Below are 12,857 nucleotides of genomic sequence, written 5' to 3' on the forward strand. Positions count from 1 at the left end.
TCTAAGGATTTTGTGACCTGGTCATAGAAGGCCACCAGGTTGGTCTGACAGGACCTGCCTCTAATGAACCTGTGTTGGTTGCCCCTAAGCATAATCTCTCCTGCTGGCCTTTTGCTGACATGCGTCAGGATAACACTCTCAAAAAGCTTACTTAGGACCAAGGTAAGACTGATTGGCCTATAGTTCCCCGGGTCCTCCTTCCTCCCTTTTTTGAAAATGGGAACCACATTGGCCCTTTTCCAGTCCTCTGGCATCCGCACCAGAGCACCATGAGTGCTTGTAAAGCCATGCGAGGGGTCCCACAATGACCTCTGCTAATTCCCTCAGCACTCTGGGGTGGAGATCGTTAGGACCAGCTGATTTAAATACATCCAGTCCCTCCAGAAGTTTCCTGACTGGGTCCTCACTGACCCTAGGCCTGGGTGCGCCTCCCCTGGGGCCTATGGGAGGTCTGAGTGTGGGGTCTGTCCCTGCTCAGAAAAATGGAGGCAAAGAAATCATTAGCTTTGCTTAAGTTAGCTTTGCTGTCTGGTGCGACGACCAGATTTTCTAGTGTGTTCTTTCCTAGATTTCCTAGTGTGTCTTAGATGTGCTTTCCTAGGTTATTGCATCCATTTTGTGCATTTAAAGGCCAAAGCTTTTCTAGCACAAAATCTATTGTTTATGTGGAAATTGCAAATATGTATACAGTATGTGGTAAGTTACAGCACATTTACTAACTTGATATGACTTTTAAATGTAGCTAGTTCACTACTGATTTTATCCTGAACAAACTCTTAGAAGTAGTCGTTAAACCAGTGATGTCATAGACAAATATAACTTTTACACTAAGGAGCAATCCCACAAATAGAACATAATAGATTGTTTTTATTGAAAGACCACACAGAGCTTGGCATGCAGAGCAAAAGGACTTTACTGAACATTAGACAGTGAAGGAATTTTTGGTATACTAGCTCCTCCCCACCAGCTCTCCTCATGGGCCGTACGTAGACAAAATGAGAGGCGTGTGTGCATGGCACTTTAAAGTGTGCTTTTGCATTGCTTTAATGGTGTTGGTGTTTGCACACCTTGGTGGCGTATTGTGCATTAATTCCAGCCGCTAAGAGGAAATTTGGTGGCATAATGTGTCTTAAATGACTTGGGGTGCAGCAAACTAAATCTCCTTCAAGGAGTTTTAGTTTGCTGCCCCTACAGCTGCAGAGTGAAGCACCCGACTTTGTGCAGCTCCACGGCTCTCCAGGGAGCCCTGCAGGCAGCCTGGGAAAGGAGCTCCATCCAAGAAAAGTGGCGAGCCTGATCTTTTTTTTTTTTCTCCCCCCTGGAGCCTGTCTGCCTCCCTGAGCTGTGCTGGGGCCCGGTGCTTTCCCCTGCAACTGCAATGCCCCCTGGACCGCCTGAGCCGGGTGCCTGTGGGCGGGTGCTGCCTGGGGCGGGGGGGGCACAGCTGCCACGGAGGGAAGCACCAGTGCCCCTCCCCCATAGCCCAGGGACTGCTTCGCCCACCAGCAGCTCACCCTCCCCTCCCTGCCGGAGAAACAGGTAAGTCAGCAGGGTGTGTGCATGAGACGGGGGTTTGATCATGTTTTTTTAAAACCCACCATTTCAATTTAGGGCCCCCATTTTGTCTACACATGCCCATGATGGTAGAAGCCTGTGTACCTGGGGGCATACAGGAAAGGTCATTTGAAAGAACTAATTTGAATTTCCACAAAATGTATTACTTAAAGTTCATTAAAACTCTGTGGTCAGTCCCATTCAGAAGTAAGTTTGATTGAACTTGCTTCAGTTTTGTGGCGGGGAGGGTTAATAATTATGTATATTAAAAAACTAATGAAAACTTCAGTAGTTCTCATATCACGCATTGCTATAGAAGGCAAAAGATACAAGAAGACATTGATGTACTTTAGCAAGTAACATGCAAGTCAGTGATGGAAATAATATCATGAATGGGCAAGACAGCAGCTGTATTTATCAGCTTAGACAAGATTTGGTCATAAAAATTTTGCAACTTTATTGCCAAATTACAACTCAAAGGTAGCTTTGGGGACATACATTATAGCCCAAGAATCTGCAGTAGGAAGCCACTGGACAAATGAAACGTGCAAAAGCTGCTTAGAGGGAAAACAAATGGCACTTGACATTGAGGACGTCAGGAGTGACCAGGATAGATAAAGATAGTGAAGCTTTTTTATACACTTAGCAATGTTTTCTGGATCCAGATATTAGCTAATTCACTGAGTTTTATTTAGTCTCAAAAGACAATTTGCCTAGCTCTTTTGTGAACAGCAGAGAAACAGCAGCTATCAGAGAAAAGACTATTGTCACTGAGGTATGAAGAAAAAACATTTAAAGCTGCGTCTGTGTCCAAATTGCTGATTCTCCCAATCAGCACTGAATCTTCAGATTTGGATTTGGCCGAATCAAATCAGGGACAGCAATCTGAATCAACGAATCTAATCACCATCCCTGATTCGGGCCGAATCTGAATCGAATACAGCCTTCTTTGCACACCCCTAATGATTTGCACATTTAAACTTGAGTACTGTCTCTTCAGAAAAAAAGGGAACCTTAAAAAAAATGGTTAAAGATCTAAGGAAGGAAGGAAGGAAAAAGGAAAGAGAAAGACAGAAAAACAGAAAAACAAAAAGAGTGTTGCTGTTTGTAAAAAGCCTCAAATCATGGAACCCTGCAGGGTCTAGCTTTTTTTGCCCAGTTTTAATATTATTTTTCTTGAGTGTACTCAAGCAGAAGTCATTACTCAGCTACTTTGAAAAGAATTGTAAATCACTGACAGGACTGGGATTGAGACCAGAATCCTGGTGCTTGGTTTCCAATGAATGTTATCTACTACTGAGCTAAAGCATAACTGCAAAGTGTTTGAGGCATATTTTATTTTTGGAGAGATTTGGAAGGGAATTGAGACCAATTCTCTTAAAATACAAGTTCAGTATTAAATACACTGATTTCTGGGCAGGGGGGACCATGATATCTAACACCCTTCTGTTTTATACACGAATCCTTAAGGAATAGGCCCATGAGTTGAAGCCAGAAGGGTCACTCTTTTTATATTTACTTCCTCAGATATTTTTCTGCTTATTTGAACTACACTAAGCATGCAGGGTGGCTTGACATAAAGCATTGGCCATGTTCTCTACACATGCACTCAAATGTAGGATGGTTAAGCCCTCCTAAGTAAACACCAGAGGCCAGATTCTGTCTGGCTGCCAAGTGGGAGCACAGTATGGAACCGTTCGTTCGCAGTCTGTGTAAAAGCCGAACAGAAATTCAGTCATTCCATTCTGGTGAGAACAGTCAGCACCATCCATTTCCTTTTGGGGACTCCTGATAGGAGAGAAGATACAGTATTATGTTAGTCTATGCAAGCTATAAGCTGCATCCTACAAAAGATTGTAGCAGACGACAAGGGCTCTGTATAGCCCATTTGCTATGGGATATGCCTATCAGGCATATCAGAGGTATAGAATAGTTCTAATTTAATAAAAAAAGTTGGAGGAGGTATTATAGCTGGGAAAATATGAATCATTGCTTGACTTTCATTTAGCTCAGGTTGGTTTCTTGGGTAAGGATTGGATCCAATGGCTCCAACCCAGGGAAGCACTTATATACATTTAAGGAATATAGACTTACTATAGGGAGCTGTCTTTAGTCTCTCAGTGATACTGGAATGCATGTTGTTTGTTGAAATAAATGAAAAATATGTATGGCACCTTTCCCTCTAACAGTGTTCCAGTTAAGGGAGTACCATAGGGGCAGGGCCAGGGACCATCATCACAGGGTAGGTTACAAAGTTAAATATTCTTTATTTCTGTGACTCTTCAGGTGTGGAACCTGGCAAGAAAACATACAACAGATTCTAATTCCCAATTTTATATATTGTATTACTTAAAATATGTAACTTGGGGAAAGAATAACATTTATGTTAATGCATTAAATTAAAAGACAACAGGTTACTTTCAATCAAATTTAAGTATTAGGTTAATTAAATCATGTCAAACATTGTTAACAATAATTATTTGTTTTGATATTACCCACAAAAATAACAGAGCACTATCAAATCAGCAGCAATGGATGTATTTAGGTTCTGGTCAAATCGGTGATACAAGAAGGATCATGTCACTTTCAAGTTGTTACCAACACTAAGACCAAGGATATTTTGACTCTCTCCCGTCTTCCCCACTCATGTACAAATGAAGAATCTCTAGTAGTTTCAGTGTGGAAAATCCATGGATACAAAAATATCAGGTTAGTTAGTCAGCAGATCTATACATATTTTGTGTCATTTAAGAGCAGAGTTATTTTTCAAGCATTATCTCAACCATTTTAAAAAATCCCAACTAAAAAGCAATGTAAAAAATACAAAGATAAAAAGAAGAATAACCCATCATAAAGTACTTGGTTATTCCCAGGGAGCGACAACTTTTTTTTTTTATAGAGGCTTGTAACTCTGTCTGCATTTTTTGACAAGAAATTGGTGAAAGATTAGACTTTAACTTGGTCAGCGTGAAAAGTCTTTTGTTCCTAAAATCACAATGTTGAGGTTTAGTTTTACGTGCAGGTCTACTTGCCTCATGTTGTGCCTTACTTTAAGCACATAAAACTAATGGCACTGCTCACATACTTAATTTAAGTACATGCTGTAAGTACATTGTTGGACGTAGGCCTAAGTGACAATTTATCTTACAGAGTTTATTCATGCAGTCCAGGAAAACTTTTCTGGATAACTATCATTCCCCAGACAGTTGAACTTGAAGGGAATGGTTGTGTACTAGTGTTAAAAAATACTGTTTGGTGGATCAGAAACAACAATACTCTCATATAACAAAATAGGTCAGAAAAACACACGTGACTTGGAAGATGAATAGAGCATAGATATGTTGTACAGTCAGTCTTAGAATCTTTTTCTGAGTGTAACATGCTTTAAATTCTCTGATAAAATCAGTTAGAATACAATCCATTAAAAATATCAAGAAGGCAAGTACTGGATGTTACAGTGTGTCCCAGAACTTGACTGTAGGAATGCTGGTCTTTTGCAATGTGGAATATTCCAAATTTGGAATATGGACTTCATTGCTGAGCCATGTGCTCCAACTGAGAAGTCATGGGATTCTCACTCAAACTTTCTCTGCTCAGTATTAATATAGGCCTCTACATAGTAAAATATTGTTCCCTTTGGAAGGGCTGTAGCCAGCAGTCGAGAGACCATTAAAATTCATGGCTCCAGATTGCAGTTTTTGTGGCCTGCATTTTTCCTGGGCAGGACTGTTGTCTGATATTCAGTTTTGTAGACTTCCTTGGCCAGGTTTAGATCCCTTTTTGGTTAAAGTTACGTCACAGTCCCCCAGCATCCCAGGATGCTTTGCAGCCTTGGGCTCTGCCAGGGGTGGGCAAAATTTGGCCTGCGGGCCAGATGCAGCCCACCGGGCCATTCTATCCTGCCTGCGAGGCCCCTAACAAATTTAGAAAATTCATATTTATGTGCCTCCATCTGTCTGTCATGAGCCCTCGATGGCTTGCTAAAACTCAGTGAGTGGCCCTCCACTTGAAATAATTGCCTTCCCCTGGGCTATGCTGTCTGCTCAAGTGGAGCAGGGACTGCCTCACCCCTCTGTTCCTTATCCTGCTTCCTGCCTGCATCCGTCAGCCCATAAGGATGGGGGGGGGGGCAGGGGAAGAGACCCCCCCCCCTCCTTAGGTAGGGTCTCCATAGCACATGGAGGAAGGAAAAGCCCCTGTGGTGGGGGCTTTTCAACCCTTGGCAGCCCTCCCCCCTGCCTCCTCCCTTTCCCAGCTGCTGATTGCTTCAGGGGCTGCCACAGGAGGGAGGGAGAAAAAGCCCTTCCAGCCATTGCCTGCCCATGCAGCCCAGCATGGGGGCACTGGGCAGTCCCCACCTTGTGGGGTTCCTCCTATTCCAGCCCAGGGTCCCCCAGCCAGGGCAGCTCTAGGGAGCTGAGGGGAATTATTCCCCTCCTAAACCCCAGAGCTGTTTGCCTGAGCCCCTGGAAGTCTCAGGCAGCCTAAGGGACTGGATAGAGATTCTCCTGCTCCTCCACATCAGGAACCCAGGCTGGGGGAAACCTCTGGAGGGGGAGACTACCCCAAGGTGTGCTAGCATGCAGATAGGGGTCTCCTTAACCCATTGTGGGGAGGAAGCAGAGTGTTGGGGATACTTGGCTGGGCTGACAATGGCCATCAGGCTGGGAGACGTGCTCTAGCCTACTGGCCTGGGTCAGTGCAGAACCCCCCCTGCCTTTCCCAATTGAAAACTGAATGTTAGTTCAGTTGGTTATCAGTTCAAGCTATGCAGTTTAGAGGAAGCTGCCTAGATTAAATTGATTCTGCCTCAGGCTTTCTGACTGTCTGTACTTAGCCAGGATATATTTGCATAAAGAAACCCCCAGGAAACAATCAGCAAAGGAATTAGTACATTAGAAAACAGAACACTTTAAAAGAAGTATAACATTTTTTTCTGAAGCTAAGGTCATCCTATTCTATAATATGCCAGAACAGGCTCAGCAAATGGGTGGATGAGAACCTGATGGTGTTTAACACCAAAAAATGCAAGGTTCTCCACCTTGGGAAGAAAAACCTGCAGCATCCTTATAGGCTCGGCAGTGCTACGCTGGCTAGCACTATGGAAGAAAGAGACTTGGGGGTCATTGACCACAAGATGAACATGAGCCTGCAATGTGATGCTGCGGCTAGTAAAGCGACCAAAACGCTGGCTTGCATCCATAGATGCTTCTCGAGCAAATCCCGGGACGTCATTCTCCCCTTATACTTGGTCTTGGTGAGGCCACAGCTGGAGTACTGCATCCAGTTTTGGGCTCCACAATTCAAAAAGGATGTGGAGAAGCTTGAGAGAGTCCAGAGAAGAGCCACGCGCATGATCAGAGGTCAGGAAAACAGACCTTACGATGACAGGCTGAGAGCCATGGGGCTCTTTAGCCTGGAAAAGCGCAGACTCAGGGGTGATCTGATGGCCACCTACAGGTTTATCAGGGGTGACCACCAGGATCTGGGGGAATGTTTGTTCACCAGAGCGCCCCAAGGGATGATGAGGTCGAACGGCCATAAACTACTGCAAGACCATTTCAGGCTGGACATAAGGAAGAATTTCTTTACTGTCCGAGCCCCCAAGGTCTGGAACAGCCTGCCATCGGAGGTGGTTCAAGCACCTACATTGAACAGCTTCAAGAGCAAATTGGATGCTTATCTTGCTGGGATCCTATGATCCCTGCTGACTTCCTGCCCTTCGGGCGGGGGGCTGGACTTGATGATCTTCTGAGGTCCCTTCCAGCCTAATGTCTATGAAATCTATGAAACACTTGCCTTGTAGGAATTCTTAGGACACCTCACAGAAGGTTGAGTCTTGTCACAAGCATGAGTCACTAAAGGAATAGAGCTGGGATTCAAAGAGAAAAACACTATGTACAAGTGAGTACATAGCTGCTTTTTGTTATCTTTTAAAAATTATGTAATCATTCAAGAGAATGGAACCATTTCTAAGACCCCAAGGAATCAAGTAAATCATACTTTACCCATTGACTTCCTTCCAGTTCAGAAATTTGTACCACAGAATTTACAATCCTAGATCGCACCCACTTTCTGTTCAAATGTACGAGTTAGTAAAAATCAAAAAGGTCACACTTCCTGGAAGATCTATTGGAAGAAATATCAGGTTGTCTCTCCTACAACATGCACCCTTTTCCCCCCATAAAAAATTTTGCTAGAAATTGGAGTGCACATTACGTGCAAGAAATACAGTAAGAGCAATTTCTGCTGCTTTCCAGACAAAAGTAAAAGTTGCACACTATCCATAGTGAGCAGAACAGTGAGTAGGGTCCCTAGCTGCTGCTACATGGCTACTTACTACGAGAAAAGATTTTCTTTCTTTTAATTCATTCTGCTTTTTGAAAACAAGGTGTGTATCTTATTCTGGAGTGAGAAAATATGAAAAATGGGGAAAATGCACAGACACTTGCGGGGTTTTACTTCAGTGGATAGCAAAGTTTAAGAAACAGTATATACATATGAACAACTTGAAAGGGCAGTTTGAATGCTTTGAACGCCAAGTCAGTGAAACTGGTAAAGCATTTGGGGGGAAAAAAAGAGGAAAATGTGAGAAGGATATAAAAGTATCTGTGGTTGTTATAAGAAAAAAACAGAGCAAAGCAAACCCACATGGTTGCTCATGGAACAATCATGAATGTTGGTCTAAAGCATAAAGCACAGATGATGTAAGAATCTTGGGAATTCTAGAGGGAGAGCAAGGAAAGGGTACACGTGTTGCCAAAAACTCTACGGTTAAACATCCCAAAGAGATTGTTGCAATGAGGCAAATGTTCTAATCAGAAGCAGAAAACAGCAGCAACTGCTGACCCTGTGCCAGATTGTTACAGTTAGTCTGATGGATCAAGGCAAAAAGGCACTGCCTCAACTGGCAGTAGCTGTGACAGATACTATTGAATCTTGGACTATTCTAAGATTATTATATTCATTTAAGAAAGTACCTTATTGGCTTGATGTAGTTTTATTCTTGACCACATGGTTAAAGAATGCCTCCAATAGGCAATCTAAAGATTAATGCAAATCCTCAGTATTGATGTAACCCAGGTATTGAGTCTTTTGGGCTAAGTACAGACAGTCAAAAAGCCTGAGGCTGAATTGATTCAGTTTTTGCAGGTTAGTTTAAGATGCAGAGATTAAACTGAAAAGCAAGTGAACAGACATTCACCTTTAGTTCTAGAAATGCAGCCACATGCCTGCAGTGGCCCCAGCCAGAAGCTGCGGGTGGGGGGCGGGGTGCTAAAGCACATCTCCCAGCCTGCCACCAGTTGCCAAAGGGAAGGGACTGAAGCTCCAAGGCTTTTCCCCCTCCCTGCTTGAACAGAGGAGGTATGGCCAGGCCCCATCCTGGGGCTTGCACACTGGAGGTTTGTGGTTTAAATCCCCTCTGGCCCACACAGGACCCCAGCCTGGGCTTGCCCCCCACCCCCTTGCCGCTCTTCACTTGGTGAGGGTGGGGGTGAGGGGAGGGGGGAGAGTAGCCCCTGCCAGGCTGAGGAGGGGATAGGTGGGGGAAAAGGTAGTCGCATTAAATTGATAAAAGCTTGAACAAGAATGGTTCCTTCTCTGAAGTGAGCATATATTGAACACAGCAATTTGCAACCTCAAGGACAGAGCAAAGAGCACCTGAAAATCTTTGCCTAAGCTAAGATACAGCTCAGTAAAACACAGTGAGACCATGCACAACTTAGTCTAACATAAAATGGAATGTAATAAACCAAAAAGACAAGAGAAAACCTTGCATAAGACATATTCCTGAGGGCAGTGTCTTCTACAGCTAGGTATTCAGAAAGTCTTTCTTGGGGAATCAACAGGTGATATTAGGTGTTGGAGTGGAGATCCCACAGGCCTCACCCATAGGTGACGCATAGATGGGGCACAGGGGGGGCATGTGCCCTCCCTGAGATTGGCCCTCTCCGGATGGGAAGTGGGGGGCAATGGCTGGTGCCCCCCAAGAATGTGGGGGCACCGAGAGAAGTGCCAACGGCACTTCCGGTTTGTTGTTGGAAGTGGACACCTCTTCCCTCCAGTCAGTGATCAGTGATGTCCCTCTAGGATCAGGAGGCACCAGTTGCCCATGGCCTCATCTCTGCCTGGGTTTTTACAGGTGCACTTTCACCCCCTTCACCCCCTTGACAATAGTAGTTGTTGGTTGTGCAAACACTCTGAAGAAGGGTGTTTGTACCTGGAAGCTTGCAAAGAACAATTTTTCCACCTGTTTAATTGGTCTAATAAAAGATATCACATTTACCCAGAGAACTTTGACATTAGTAGTCTTGTCACCTATAGCACCTTTGGCGGAAGTCTCATGCATTCAGTGTCTTTTGTCTCTGCTTAAGTATTCCAGTCTCCCACGTTTTACAGGTTCTGCTTTATAATGCAAATATAGTTCTTTGCTTTGTTTGCTCACACCAGCCCAAGCAGTCTGAGTCCCTCTCCTGTTCCCTTAGCTCCATCTCCAGCATATACATGTGATGATTGTGCCAGGTCTTTGCCAACACCTCCCACGTCAGGGTTTGTCCCTTTGCTCACAGGTGGTAGAGGACCAGTCCCTCCAGCCCCAGTTCCCCAGCCTTTTCCCCCTCCCCTATGACCTGGGAGAGTTGAGGGAAATTACAGCCCTCCCTTTCCCCTTATCAACTGCTTGCCTTAGTCTCTGTCAGAGATATGAGGGTGTGGAGTCTGCTGGTCTCCTGCCAGCATCCTACCAGACTGGGGTCCCATGCCAGTGGGAGAAGGGGCTTAAGCCCCACACCCTCCCCTTCACCTGTGCCTGCCTGCTCATGCCCCTGCCCCCTCCGCTCCAGCCAGGAAAAGTCTGGCAGGAGCTGTCTCCTGCTCCAGCAGACCTGGCTGTAGTCCTTGGCTGTGTTTCCCACCCCACCATCTTGTTAGCCAGCCCTCAATGCTCTGGCTCAGGAACAGAGAGACAGGACAATTATGAATGACTGGTGCCTCCTGAGACTGGCGGGGGGGAACCATTTGTAGGTGGCAGTGTTGCCAGTAAGTGGTGACCAGGGACTGCCTGCAGATGCCAGCGGCGGTGTTGGCAGAAGTGGGGGTGTGTGGGGTGAATGGGGACCTCCCACAGATGCCAGTGGCGGTAGTGAGGGGAGGGTGGGTAGTGAGCAGGGACTGCCCGCAGATGCCGGTGCCAGGTGGGGGCAATGGTGGCCAATCTCAGGGGGGCATGTGCCCCCCGTGCCCCACAGTGAGTTGCCTGTGGGGCCAATCCTGCTTTCTGGAGGAGACAGCACATCCCAGCTCAGGGCTGCAAAACATTTAACTTGAACCAGGAAGGGGTCTGGGACAGAAGTTTGATAAATTGGTTTGACCTGAATCAGTTAAGTCTGATACTACATTCAACCAGGTTTATATTAAAACAGTTTCAGCCATTTCTAAACTGGTTCATGTGTACTGAACTTTTGTTCTGTTACAGGTTTAAACTAGTTTCTGATCACTTAAACTGGTGTAACTTCTGTCCCTAGCTTTGAATTCCTCCGTAATGAGGAGAAGCCACATGGACTGATCTAAGCTGATTCAAAGGCCTTGGCAAACAAAGTATTTGAAACTGTATATAATAATACCTCTGGTATGGGGAAAGAGAACTGACAGGCTTGAATCTGCAACTAACAAAAGAGGTAATGGAGGAGGATCTGAATTACTTTAGATGTGTCAGGATCTTCATATGGAAGATGCATAACTAGCCGCTAAGCAAGGCATACATGCAAGCTGTTTATTGTTGAAAGATGTATTTTCTCTGAAATGCTCCATTTGAAACAGACACTGTAGGCACATCTACACAAGATGTTTACTGCGGAGTAGCCTAATTAGCTCTGCAGTGAAGTCTCAGCATTTACACATGTGGCCCTATTAGGCTGCAGTGAACTAATCAACACTGCCATAGGTTAGTACTTATAAACACAAGTAATATCCTGTGGCTGCATTATTTATTGCACTGTGTCCGGGAGTTGCCCGGACTAGGGGACTCTGGGAGGCCCCTTTGCCTCGGACGCAGGGGGCGGAGCGAATACTTACCCAATCCAGGTACCCGGATGAGGTGGCACAGTTAAAAGACAGCCTGGGATCAGACCCAGACCAGGGAGCGGCAGGACCGGAAGCACCAGGGTGGACGCTGGCTGCCGGCAAGGGAGCAGAGGGGCAGATACACTCCACCCAGCGCGGAGCAGCGGGACCGGAGCTGCCGACGTGGACACCAGCCGTCGGCAAGGGAGCGGAGGAGCGGATACACGCCGCCCAGCGTGGAGCCTGGATGTTCTGGAGCAGCAGTAAGGCGACGCAGGGATGCATGGCAAGGAGGCTGGGATCCGGTGGTGAGTCAGGTGACTGGGGCGTGCAGGAGCTGCAGGATCCGGTGGGCAAAGGGCGGAGCGGAACCCCAGTGCCTGCCAGGGCGTATGGACTCCAGGTGTTGGCCCCACTATACGAGAGCAGAGGAGGGGCATGGGACCCTTCCTCTGGAAGGGCTACAGGGATAGGAGCAGACCAAGTGGAGGAGACTGGCGGAACTTCATAGACGAAGGCCAGAGGTGTCGGGGACATTAAGCCTCAACACCTCTGGTGACGTAGGACTGAGATTGCTTAGAAGAGCGATAAGGACGCTCATCCCAGAGGACCGGATGAGGGTGTAGGGGTGGAGGAGCCCTTAGCTAGCTCACGGACCACCAGTCTCAATTTCGGATACTTCTGCACGCGCCGCACAAAAAATCCAACTGAACCAGGAAAAACATCAAAGTCATGGCAGGCGAGCGCGGCACATGCAGACTGAGCAGAGAAGGGACTGGTTATAAAAAAGAGAACGGACACTTGGACCGAACAGACAGGTGAGCGATCGGCTTGTTCACACACTGCAACACACATGTAGATGCTGACTGGCTGGCTGGGGCAGGAGGGTGCTTCAGAGCAGGAACTGCCTGCCAGCTAGGCAGGAGCAGCCCCGGGCTGACAGGTTGACCCACTTGCCCCCCTGCCAGCTGGGGATGCTCTGAACCAGCTCAACTTGTTACAGTTCCAGGTGCATGTGTAAATGAGGCACCTGGGAGCAATAAACTCTAGCGTGAACTGTGCCAGAGTTTATTCACTTGAATTAATTGCATGTGTAGATAAGCCTTGTTTACCTGATAAAAACTGGCTGGTCACTTAATAGTTCCATCATTGTCCCTGAGAGAACACAACTTTTAGATGCCATGCTGAGGCTTCCCAGAGAATTACATAAGTCTGAAGCCTAGTCCTGTAATCTGGGGAGA

General features: G+C 46.2%; 1 protein-coding gene across 2 annotated transcripts in view; it reads left to right on the forward strand.

Annotated features, from left to right (window-relative positions):
- MAMDC2 (MAM domain containing 2) overlaps positions 1-12,857 on the forward strand; it is a 100,810-nt gene that overhangs the window by 26,898 nt on the left and 61,055 nt on the right. The gene's annotated exons all lie outside the window — the stretch shown is intronic.

This window comes from Crocodylus porosus, unplaced genomic scaffold (assembly GCF_001723895.1).
Source record: "Crocodylus porosus isolate Cpor-Errol unplaced genomic scaffold, CroPor_comp1, whole genome shotgun sequence".
Classification (NCBI taxonomy): Eukaryota; Metazoa; Chordata; order Crocodylia; family Crocodylidae; genus Crocodylus; species Crocodylus porosus.